This window comes from Oncorhynchus mykiss, chromosome 8 (genome assembly GCF_057628025.1).
Source record: "Oncorhynchus mykiss isolate SJ-2025 chromosome 8, ASM5762802v1, whole genome shotgun sequence".
NCBI lineage: Eukaryota > Metazoa > Chordata > Actinopteri > Salmoniformes > Salmonidae > Oncorhynchus > Oncorhynchus mykiss.
The window spans coordinates 48796704-48809482 of record NC_143029.1 but is presented as its reverse complement, the minus strand read 5'-3'; the positions used below and the strand labels follow the sequence as shown (position 1 = coordinate 48809482).

General features: G+C 45.1%; 1 long non-coding RNA gene across 2 annotated transcripts in view; it reads left to right on the top strand.

The window, feature by feature from the left end:
- Positions 1 to 12529, top strand: part of LOC110529117 (uncharacterized) — a 307966-nt gene extending 295437 nt beyond the window's left edge. For both annotated transcript variants that reach the window (XR_016482407.1, XR_016482408.1), the window contains 3 exons: positions 10866 to 10931; positions 11052 to 11159; positions 11322 to 12529. This is a non-coding gene — a long non-coding RNA (uncharacterized LOC110529117). The remainder of the gene's footprint in view (positions 1 to 10865; positions 10932 to 11051; positions 11160 to 11321) is intronic.
- Positions 12530 to 12779: the final 250 nt, after the last annotated feature.

Genomic DNA, 12779 nt, shown 5'->3' with positions numbered 1-12779 from the left:
AGCCAGGTGCCACGAAGCCAGCTCTACGCATCTGGTCTCCAGTGCGTCTCCTCGGGCCGACGTACATGGCACCAGCCTTACGCCGCACTGGCTTGGCTATGGGGAGCATTCAACCAGGTAAGGTTGGGGAGGCTCGGTGCTCAAGAGCTACAGTGCGCCTACACGGTCCGGTCCATCCGGTGCCACCTCCATGCACCAGCCCTCTGGTGGCAGCCTCCCGCACCAGGCTGTCTCTCCGTCTTCTCCCTGCAGGTGCTGAGCCGCCAGAGTCTCCCGTCTGTCCTGAGCCGCCAGAGCCGCCAGTCTGTTCTGAGCCGCCAGTCAGCCAGGAGCCGCCGGAGCCGCCAGTCAGCCAGGAGCCGCCGGAGCCGCCAGTCAGCCAGGAGCCGCAGGGGCCGCCAGTCAGCCAGGAGCCGCCGGAGCCGCCAGTCAGCCAGGAGCCGCCAGGGCCGCCAGTCAGCCAGGAGCCGCCGGAGCCACCAGTCAGCCAGGAGCCGTCGGAGCCGTCACCCAGCCCATCTACCAACAGGTGTCCTTCTTTGCGAGGCATTGGAAAACCTCCCTGGTCTTTGTGTTTGAATCTGAGTTTGAAATTCACTGCTTGACTGAGGGACCTTATAATTATTTGTATGTGTGGGGTACAAAGATGATAGTCCTTCAAAAATCATGTTAAATACTGTTATTGCACAGAGAGTGAGTCCATGCATTTTATTATGTGATTTGTGAAGCAAATCTTTACTCCTGAATGTATTTAGGCTTGCCATAAGAACGTAGTTGAATATTTATTGACTCAAGACATTTCAGCTTTTCATTTTTTATTTATTTGTAAAAACAGAATTCCACCTTGATATGAGGTATTGTGTATAGGCCAGTGACTTTTTTCTCTCACCAATTTAAATGTAGGCTATAACACAACAACATGTGAAAAAATCAAGGGGTGTGAATACTCTCGGGAGGCACTGTAGATTGACACTTTTGTGATTCATCATGATTATTTCTAAGGAACTTGTTCATTGTTTTCCTGACTGTGTTAGCAGCTTTTGTCACACTTCAGTCAGAGAGTATAGCTATGGCTAAATAGGGCTAATCAGAGATCCATCGTTTCTGTGATTGAGGAGAGAGGGAGATACTCTATGAATTAGCCTGATGGTGAGTGGCTGTCTGTGTTTGTTACCCTCCGAGTAATGATCTACTCAAGCACCCTATCCGGGATTACCGCAGTAACAGCCTTAATCAGGTTAACCTCTGCCCAGACAACAACATTGACGGTGTTCACTCTCAGTCTGTATATCCATCTGCCCTTTTCTCTCCTTCCCCTCCTCCCTTCATTTTGGTCTCTGTCTTCAACATTCTCTCTTTTCCCATCACCCTATTATTCTTTCTCCCTTTCCCCACTACCTCCATGTTTTTGCCTTGACTATCTTTCACACTACTTTCCCCTCATATCCTGTACTTCTCCCTCTGGCTCTCTTGAATTATGATTGTAATAATGCATTGGGATGCAGTCCAGATAGGTTCCGCCACATTAAGCTGAGGCCATATGGCGGCTTGCCTCATGAACATACTGTACTTGGAGGTAATTTGGTATCACTCATAAAATCTCCATAGAGTGTTTTGGCCTTCAGTGTATAATAAAACACTTGTTTGTGAACCAGTCAGAGGCTGAATGACGATATTTCTTCATCAGATTACAAAATATCAAGCTTAGAGTAGAGGTAAGGTATATAATAAGTGGTATGAGAAAATAACTCTGATATGCAAAAAAGTGAGAGTAAGATTTAAAAGATATATGAATGAGTGATGGTACAGAGCGGCATAGGCAAGATACAGTAGATGGTATTGAGTGCAGTATATACATATTTATTTTCTTTATTTTATTTCACCTTTATTTAACCAGGTAGGCAAGTTGAGAACAAGTTCTCATTTACAATTGCGACCTGGCCAAGATAAAGCAAAGCAGTTCGACACATACAACGACACAGAGTTACACATGGAGTAAAACAAACATACAGTCAATAATACAGTATAAACAAGTCTATATACGATGTGAGCAAATGAGGTGAGATAAAGGAGGTAAAGGTAAAAAGGCCATGGTGGCAAAGTAGATACAATATAGCAAGTAAAACACTGGAATGGTAGATTTGCAATGGGAGAATGTGCAAAGTAGAAATAAAAATAATGGGGGTGCAAAGGAGCAAAATAAATAAATAAATAAAATACAGTAGGGAAAGAGGTAGTTGTTTGGGCTAAATTATAGGTGGGCTATGTACAGGTGCAGTAATCTGTGAGCTGCTCTGACAGTTGGTGCTTAAAGCTAGTGAGGGAGATAAGTGTTTCCAGTTTCAGAGATTTTTGTAGTTCGTTCCAGTCATTGGCAGCAGAGAACTGGAAAGAGAGGCGGCCAAAGAAAGAATTGGTTTTGGGGGTGACTAGAGAGATATACCTGCTGGAGCGTGTGCTACAGGTGGGAGATGCAATGGTGACCAGCGAGCTGAGATAAGGGGGGACTTTACCTAGCAGGGTCTTGTAGATGACATGGAGCCAGTGGGTTTGGCGACGAGTATGAAGCGAGGGCCAGCCAACGAGAGCGTACAGGTCGCAATGGTGGGTAGTATATGGGGCTTTGGTGACAAAACGGATTGCACTGTGATAGACTGCATCCAATTTGTTGAGTAGGGTATTGGAGGCTATTTTGTAAATGACATCGCCAAAGTCGAGGATTGGTAGGATGGTCAGTTTTACAAGGGTATGTTTGGCAGCATGAGTGAAGGATGCTTTGTTGCGAAATAGGAAGCCAATTCTAGATTTAACCTTGGATTGGAGATGTTTGATATGGGTCTGGAAGGAGAGTTTACAGTCTAACCAGACACCTAAGTATTTGTAGTTGTCCACGTATTCTAAGTCGGAGCCGTCCAGAGTAGTAATGTTGGACAGGCGGGTAGGTACAGGTAGCGATCGGTTGAAGAGCATGCATTTAGTTTTACTTGTATTTAAGAGCAATTGGAGGCCACGGAAGGAGAGTTGTATGGCATTGAAGCTTGCCTGGAGGGTTGTTAACACAGTATCCAAAGAAGGGCCAGAAGTATACAGAATGGTGTCGTCTGCATAGAGGTGGATCAGAGACTCACCAGCAGCAAGAGCGACCTCATTGATGTATACAGAGAAGAGAGTCGGTCCAAGAATTGAACCCTGTGGCACCCCCATAGAGACTGCCAGAGGTCCGGACAGCAGACCCTCCGATTTGACACACTGAACTCTATCAGAGAAGTGAGATGAGATGATATGATATGAGATGAGTATGTAAACAAAGTGGCATAGTTAAAGTGGCTAGTGATACACGTATTACATAAAGATGCAGTAGATGATATAGAGTACAGTATATACATATACATATGAGATGAATAATGTAGGGTATGTAAAAATTATATTAGGTAGCATTGTTTAAAGTGGCTAGTGATATATTTGACATCATTTCCCATCAATTCCCATTATTAAAGTGGCTGGAGTTGAGTCAGTGTGTTGGCAGCAGCCACTCAATGTTATTGGTGGCTGTTTAACAGTCTGATGGTCTTGAGATAGAAGCAGTCTCTCGGTCCCAGCTTTGATGCACCTGTACTGACCTCGCCTTCTGGATGATAGCGGTGTGAACAGGCAGTGGCTCGGGTGGTTGTTGTCCTTGATGATCTTTATGGCCTTCCTGTGACATCGGGTGGTGTAGGTGTCCTGGAGGGCAGGTAGTTTGCCCCCGGTGATGCGTTGTTCAGACCTCACTACCCTCTGGAGAGCCTTACGGTTGTGGGCGGAGCAGTTGCCGTACCAGGCGGTGATACAGCCCGACAGGATGCTCTCGATTGTGCATCTGTAGAAGTTTGTGAGTGCTTTTGGTGACAAGCCGAATTTCTTCAGCCTCCTGAGGTTGAAGAGGCGCTGCTGCTTCACGATGCTATCTCTGTGGGTGGACCAATTCAGTTTGTCTGTGATGTGTATGCCGAGGAACTTAAAACTTACTTAGGATCCATCCTCAAGGTGTTTTTAACAAATATATTCGATAATATATCCGTCGAGGCAGTTGGTTTCTCATAAGAGGCGATTGGAAAAATGGCTACCTCAGTATTTTATGCAAGGTTTTCTGCGGGAGACACCATGTGACCACATGCCATATATGGTCCCTTACAGCCATTCTTCAAGGGAAATGCCTAAAAAGACGTCACAATGCTGTAGACACCTTGGGGAAAACGTGGTAAGCTCATTCGTAGCTCATTTACAGCCATATAAGGAGTCATTGGCATGAGGCGGTTTCAAAAAATGCGGCACTTCCTGGTTGGTTTTTTATCTGGTTTTCGCCTGTAACATCAGTTCTGTGGCACTCACAGACATTATCTTTGCAGTTTTGGAAACGTCAGAGTATCCTCTTTCCAAAGCTGTCAATTATATGCATAGTCAAGCATCTTTTCTTGAGAAAATATCTTGTTTAAAATGGGAACGTTTTTCATCCAAAAATTAAAATAGCGCCCCCTAAATCCAACTGGTTAACTGTTATACTCTCGCGGGAATTCCACTAACGGTTCATATGTAGCCAAACGTAGCTGCTGCGCATGTTGGTATCTGTACTGATGGCGCAAAAACCATGATAGGGAGACACACTGGTGTGGTAACGCGCGTGCAAGCAGATGCTCCCGACTTCACTTGGGTACACTGCAGCATCCACTGAGAGGCTCTTGCTCCCAAGGGAGTGTCTGACAGCTTGAAAGATGTTTTTGACACTACAGTGAAAATGGTTAACTTTGTTAAAAAGCAAGGCTCCTGAACTCTCATGTATTTTCTGCACTATGTAATGATATGGGCTGCGACCATGTAACGCTTTTAGAACATACAGAAGTGCACTGGTTATCAAGGAGCAAAGTATTGACACGTTTTTTTATTTTTTATTTAGAGACGAGCTTAAATTCTCTTCAATGACCATCATTTCCACTTGTCTGACCGCTTGTAATGATGACGAGTTTCTCACGACTGGCCCATCTGGGTGATGTTTTTTCTCGCCTGAATGATCTGAATCTAGGATTACAGGGACTCTCTGCAACTATATTCAATGTGCGGGACAAAATTGTGGCTATGATTAAGAAGTTGGAGCTCTTCTCTGTCTGCATTAACAAGGACAACATACAGGTCTTTCCATCATTGTATGTTTTTTTTGTGTGCAAATTAACTCAAGCTTTCGAACAATATGATATAGCGAAGCACCTGAGTGAGTTGGTTGCGCAATTACGCAGCTTCTTTCCCGAAATGGATGACACAAACAACTGGACTCGTTATCCCTTTCATGCCCTGCCACTTATCTGAACAAGAGAGCCTCATCAAAATTGCAACAAGCGGTTCTGTGAAAATTGAATTTAATCAGAAGCTACTGCCAGATTTTACTGGACTTAGAGTATCCTGCCTTGGCAAATCGCGCAGTTAATACACTGATGCGCTTTGCAACCATGTACCTATGTGAGAGTGGATCTTCGGGCCTCACTAGCATGAAAACTAAATACAGGCACATACTGTGTGGAAAATAATTTAAGACTGAGACTCTCTCCAATACAACCCAAAATTGCAGAGTTATGTGCATCCTTTCAAGCACACCCTTCTCATTAACCTGTGGTGAGTTATGAACAAATTAGGTTTTATATGTAAGATGGTAACATAAAGAGAAAAATGATTATTTGTGCCCTGGTCTTTAAGAGCTGTTTGTGCCAAAAACAGAGTGAGTCCAATATTGTGCAGCTGTGCGTAATGATGGTGACAGGATGTTATACTTGTTTAATTGACTATTATTCTCCATAAATTTACTCTTTCAAATAATTTACTCTGGCAAGTTTGGCACTAGCGAGCTGCAGGAGGGAAGTAAAGCGGAAGTCCAATAATCTGTAATGTGTGTGTACTGCGGCAGAGAAGTCAGGCGCAAGAGAGCAAAGACTATGTTACAACGGTGCAGTTTAACTTCTTTGGGGTAGGGGGCAGTATTTTCACGTCCGGATGAAAAGCGTGCCCAGAGTAAACTGCCTGCTACTCTGGCCCAGAAGCTAGGATATGCATATTAGCGGATTTGGATAGCAAACACTCTGAAGTTTCTAAAACTGTTTGAATGATGTCTGTGAGTATAACAGAACTCATATGGCAGGCGAAAACCTGAGAGAAATCCAACCAGGAAGTGGGAAATCTGAGGTTTGTAGTTTTTCAAGTGATTGCCTATCCAATATCCAGTGTAAATTGGTTCAGATTGCACTTCCTAAGGTTTCCAGTAGATGTCAACAGTCTTTAGAAAGTTATTTCAGGCTTCTATTGTGAAAGGGGAGAGAATAAGACCACTCACAGTAATTGGCTCAGCTGAAAGCCTTTAGTTGTTTATCGCGCATGGCCGTGAGTGCGAGCTCCGTTCCCTTTCCTTTTTAATGACAAAGGAATTGTCCAGTGGGAAATGATTGAAGATTTATGATAAAAACATCCTAAAGATTGATTATATACATCGTTTGACATGTTTCTACGAACTGTAATGGATCTTTTCGTCTGGACTTGCCCGCGCCTTGTGCATTTGGATCATTTATGTCCAAATACCTCCTTTTTGTTTATGTGTTTAGCCCAGTAATCCAAATTCATGACGCACGATCACTAGGGCCAGATGAAAAGTCAAAACTTCCGTTACAGTCCGTAGAAACATGTCAGAAAATCCATCGACAGGTGCGACCAAGGCCATTGTGGAACGGGTAAGGGGTGTAGCTTACCTCTGTGCAGGTGCCTAGGAGCCTTACACAGGGCGCACACCGAACAGGAGGAAACATAAACCCTCACGTCCTTAGTCAAGGGCCGCTCCTTTGTGTCATACAATGAGACAATGCGTCTGCCTTCACATTCTGGGAGCCTGGTCTGTAGCAAAGAGTAATCACAAAACGGGTGAAAAACATGGCCCACCTTGCCTGGCGAGGGTTTAGTCGCCGCCCGGATGTACTCCAGATTACGGTGGTCAGTCCAGATGAGGAAAGGGTGTCTAGCCCCTTCAAGCCAATGTCTCCACGCCTTTAAAGCCTTGACGACAGCCAACAGCTCCCGGTCCCCAACGTCATAGTTTCACTCCGCCGGGCTGAGCTTCTTCAAGAAGAAGGCACAGGGGCGGAGCTTCGGTGGTGTACCCGAGAACTGAGATAGCACAGCTCCAATACCAGTCTCGGACGTGTCCACCTCCACTATGAAAGCCAAAGAGGTATCTGGATGGGCCAGCACTGGAGCGAGGTAAACAGAGCCCTCGGGTGATTAAAAGCCCTGTCCGCCTCAGCTGACCACTGCTAGCATACTGGGCCCCCCTTCAGCAGTGAGGTAATGGGAGCCGCTACCTGACCAAAACCCCGGAAAACCTCCGGTAGTAGTTGGCAGACCCTAAGAACCACTGCACCTCCTTTACCGTGGTGGGAGTCGGCCAATTACGCACAGCTGAAATGCGGTCTCCACCCCTGAGGTGGAAATGCGATACCCTAGGAAGGAGAGGGAAGAACAGGCATTTCTGGAAGAAATACTGGAAGAACAGGCATTTCTCAGCCTTGACGTACAGGTCATGCTCCAACAGGCGACTAAGCACCCTGCACACCAGGGACACATGCTCGGCGCGTGTAGCGGAGTATGTCAAAGTATAGACAGTATAGACTTTACGTCCATCTCCTCGCCCCGACCTGGGCGCGAACCAGGGACGCTTTGCACACGGCAACAGTCACTCTCGAAGCATTGTTACCCATCGCTCCACAAAAGCTGTGGCCCTTGCGGAGCAAGGGGAACCACTACTTCAAGGTCTCAGAGCAAGTGATGTCACCGATTGAAACGCCACTTGTGCGCACCACCGCTAACTAGCTAGCCATTTCACATCGGCTACACTCACCACCTTTTGACCTCCTCCTCTTTCTGCAGCCACCAGTGATCCGGGTCAACAGCATCAATGTAACAGAATAGCTTCCGTCCCTCTTCTCGCCCCAACCTGGGCTCGAACCAGGGACTCTCTGCACATATCAACCAGTCACTCACGAAGCATCGTTACTCATCGCTCCACAAAAGCCGCGGCCCTTGCAGAGCAATGGGAACCACTACTTCAACGTCTCAGAGCAAGTGACGTCACAGATTGAAATGCCACTAGCACGCACCACCGCTAACTAGCTAGCCATTTCACATTAGCACCAACGGAAACCACTAAACACCTCCCCGAGCACTCTCGCGACCACCCCGTGAGAGCCCTCTGTGGCCAAGAAACAGTGGGGTTATGACAAGCTAACCAGGGTAGGCCTAGCACCACGGGAAAAGCAGGAGAGTAAATAAGGAAGAGACTAATTCTCTCCTTGTGAGCCCCCTGCTTCACCATGCCCAGAGGAGTGATGACCTCCCTAATCAACCCTGACACTAATGGTCGACTGTTTAATGCGTGAACTGGGAAGGGCACAGCCAAAGGAACAATGGGGATCCCTAAACTCCTCAAACTGGTCCAACCCTGCATCCCCCTCTCTCCATGCGGCATTGGCCCACTCCAGGGCTTTCCCGGTGGGGCACGAGATGAGGGTGGACCCCCTCTCACGGCCCGAAGGAGCCATATGGACGGTTGCCAGGTATAGGTCCAGTTGTAATAGGAACCCCTGGCAGTTCGCAGCCGTCGAATCATATTCCTGGGGAAGGGAGAGACGAATCCCACTGGGACTAGGAGATGGAGGGGCGAGTACTGGAGACCGCAGTAGTGCTGGTGGAGGCGCTGGGATAACTCCCTGTCTCTCCCAGCGGTCCATTGTCTGGACAACGCGGTCCATGGCGGTACCAAGATGGTGGAGCATTGCTGCGTGCTCCCGGACGCGCTCCTCCACCCCTATTCCTGGGGTACCTGCTCCTGCTGACTCTATAAGTCTGGTCCGGTATTCTGTAATGTGTGCATACTGGTGGCAGAGAAGTCAGGCGCAGGAGAGCAACGACTATGTTACAACGGTGCAGTTTAATAATAAAATTATTGTGAACAAACACAAATAAATAAATACAATGGGACAAAACACTTCGCACGCCAGACATAACATGCACAAACTCTTACCATCAACAGTACTGGACAAGGACATGTTGGACACAGTTGGTTAAATACACAACATGTAATTGATGGGATTCAAACCAGGTGTGATGGAAGACAAGACAAAACAAATAGAAAATGAAAGGTGGATCGGCAATGGCTGGAAGACCGGTGATGTCGACCGCCGAACGTTGCCCGAACAAGGAGAGGTCGTGACAAGTCGTGACATCATCACAAAAAAATTAGGTGTATAGTGTAGAGAATCATTGTACCATCTAAACCGCTGTGAAATGCCTTTTCCATAACCAAAAATATTGTATTTTCAGCTGTTTGAAGCTGATGTACAAAAACAAAACTTTAGAATGGGAAGAATAGAAATAGCGCCCATAGAACAGATCTGCCACTTCTTAGACTTGCTTTCAATGAGAATGATGGATCTATAACATATGTGAATTTGGTCGGGTCACCCAAAAAGTTATTGCAGCAATAAAACATAATAATCCTGTAGCTAACATTGAACAACTCCCAGAATTTTTATTAATCACCCCAAGCCACGGAAATGGTTATGGATCACATATATAACGGTACTCCAAGTCCGCAATAATCTACACCCCACAGCCGCAACCTTCCGAATGCGACTATGCAACAAGAAGCCACCCTCTTATTTGTCAACAAAGCAATCTAGCTACTGTAGCATTAGCAGAGGTAGCTAACCAAAGTAAATTACTACAGCCAATATAGTCAATAAGTAATGTTACTAGCTAGCTAGTTAACAAAATTGTAGCTGACATGTTACATGGATTTTAGATGTAGGAGTAAGAAATGGAACATTGCTGTTTTGACTAAAACAAGCTAATGTGAGTTGGCAATCAAAGTTAGCTAAGGGGCAACGTTGTTACAGCTAATGCCTGTTTGCCTGAGTATGATGCCGCACAGATGTTTGTACACATGCATATATACACACTCATTCAAAATGCACAGACACACATATTCAGTTGGCCTTGCTGTCATGATTTGTGTTGTCCTTTTGTTTTTGTCTTTCTCTTTGTAAATGTTGAGCGGCTTCACTGCAAGTAGTTTTTTTTATTGAATACTAAAACATACAACCAAAGCATAGTTCGCTAACGTTAGCTACCCAACGTTGGTGGAAGAACGGATAGCTTGGTAGCTAGTTATTCTTACAAGCCTGGTAAAATACAGCAAAGGAGACAAATCAAATTTTATTTACTATATTTTTTCCATTGATACAATTAGTTTGTGGGAGCCTCTTCTTGCAAGGAAACGATGCATCACCAAACGATAGCATGGTTTTCCAACAACTCATGTCCAGGCTGAATCAGATGCCAGACTACAACATGGTAGCTGACATGAACGAAAGGCTGATGGCACAAGTAGCTCAACTATTCCAAAAACAACAGCATCCGCAGCAGCTACAGTACTCCTCCAGCGCCTGCACCAAAACGGGCGAAGGTTGTTTGTTGAGAAAGATGGAATGAGCTATCCGTAAGTTGTGTGATAGTTATCTTCACATTCTCAAATATGTTACATGAAATAGGGATCCGAATAGCATAATCTGGTGGGGCAGCAGGTGGCCTAGTGATTAAAGCATTGGGCCAGTAACTGAAAGGTTTGTGGGTCGAATCCCCGAGCTGACAAGGTTGTTCTGCTCCTGAACAAGGCAGTTAACCCACTGTTCATAGGCTGTCATTCTAAATAAGAATGTGTTCTTAACTGACTTGCCTAATTAAATAAAGGTTGAAAAAAATCTAAATGTCATGTTTTTTCTTTGTCATGTCTCTGGAAGAACAATCCGCATAACGCCTGTGTACTGGATCTGATGGTTAGTCAGCTGAGATGGCAGATTTTGAAGGTGAGTAATTTCCTAAAGACATGGACTGACTAACAGTCATTACAAACATTCCACATTGTAAAATTTTCTCAAGGGTTTTGATGCATATAACCATTGATAATACACCAATTGACTCCTCAGATTCAGCTGCAAATCTGCATTGGACTGAAAGAGTGGAATAAGCCGTCGGACACCCCAGACAAGAAAGAACGGGGCATCAAAAAGTGAAGGCGGTCTTGCCAGAGACAGGTTAGTTTATACATGTAAACCAATCCATACATTTTAAACGCAGTACCGAATTTTGAAATGTTGAGACTTGTTCCACAGCTTTTGATTTCAGTGTGTCTGCATCTTTAGCTTTTTTTTGGTTCAAGACAGCAGAATGACATATTATCTCCTGTAATTTCACAGGATGTGGTCAGTCGGTCAAAAGAAATCTGCTGAGGTGATGCAGCAACTTGCGAAGGCAACTGAAGACATGATGTCTGATGTGGAGACAGACCCAGAGGATACTGATGCATTTTTCATAACCTCCCCACCATGCCTCTCCCCTGAGTTTGAGGACCTGATTGTGTCAGCAGACCGGATAAAAGGCCAAGCGTGCTTATGGGGAGAAAAGGCTCCTTCAGAACAAAAACCAGAGCAACCATCCACGTCCACCGCAGCCCTATCCAGAACATCTGATTGTGCAATAGACCACAGACAATCACCTGCAAAGGTCCTCTGCACCCACATTACTAAGAAATTGGCATAGTTCAAGCATACCATCACAGTTGTGAAGAGGGCACGACAGCACCTCTTTTCCGTCAGGAGGCTGAAAAGATTTGCCATGGGCCCTCAGATCCTCAAAGTTCGACAGCTGCACCATTGAAATCAGCTTGACTGGCTGCATCACAGCTTGGTACGGCAACTGCAAGGCACAGAAGGTAGTGTGTATGGCCCAGTACATCACTGGGGCAGAGCTCCCTGCCATCCAGGGCCACTTTACCAGGAGGTGTCAGAGGAAGGCCCAAAAAAACTCCAGCCACCCAAGCCATAAACGGTTCTCTCTGCTACTGCATGGCAAGCGGTACCAGCGCACCAAGTCTAGAATAAACTGGACCCTGAGCAGCTTCTATCCCCAAGCCATGAGACTACTAAACAAGACTGCTAAATTATTAATCAAATGGCTACCCAGACTACCTACATTGACCCTTTTTTTGCACCAACTATCTTGTACTGACTCCATTCACACACTCAGGACTCACACTCACACATACTGTACTTACAATACACTGACACCCCAACACACACAAACATGCATACTGACGCCACTCACACACATACACACTTTCACTTACCACATACACTTCTGTCACTGTCTTATCTATCCTGTAACTTTACACCCAACAATAAAACAGTGCCTTCAGAAAGTATTCACACCCCTTGACTTTTTTCACATTTCGTTGTGTTACAGCCTGAATTTAATTAAGATTTTTGGGTCACTGGCCTACACACAATACCCCATAATGTCAAAGTGGAATTATGTTTTTATACATTTTTACAAATTAATTGAAAATGAAAAGCTGAAATTTCTTTAGTCAATAAATAAGCCTCTTTGTTATGGCACGCCTAAATAAGCTCAGGATAATTTTTTTTAACTTAATTAACAAGTCACATAAATTGCATGGACTCACTGTGTGCAATAATAGTGTTTAATAACATTCTTTTTGAATGACAAACTCATCTCTGTACCCCACACATACAATTATTTGTAAGGTCCCTCAGTCGAGCAGTACATTTCAAACACAGATTCAACCACAAAGACCAGGGAGGTTTTTCCAACATCTTGCAAATAAGTGCACCTATTGTTGATGGGTAAAACATTAA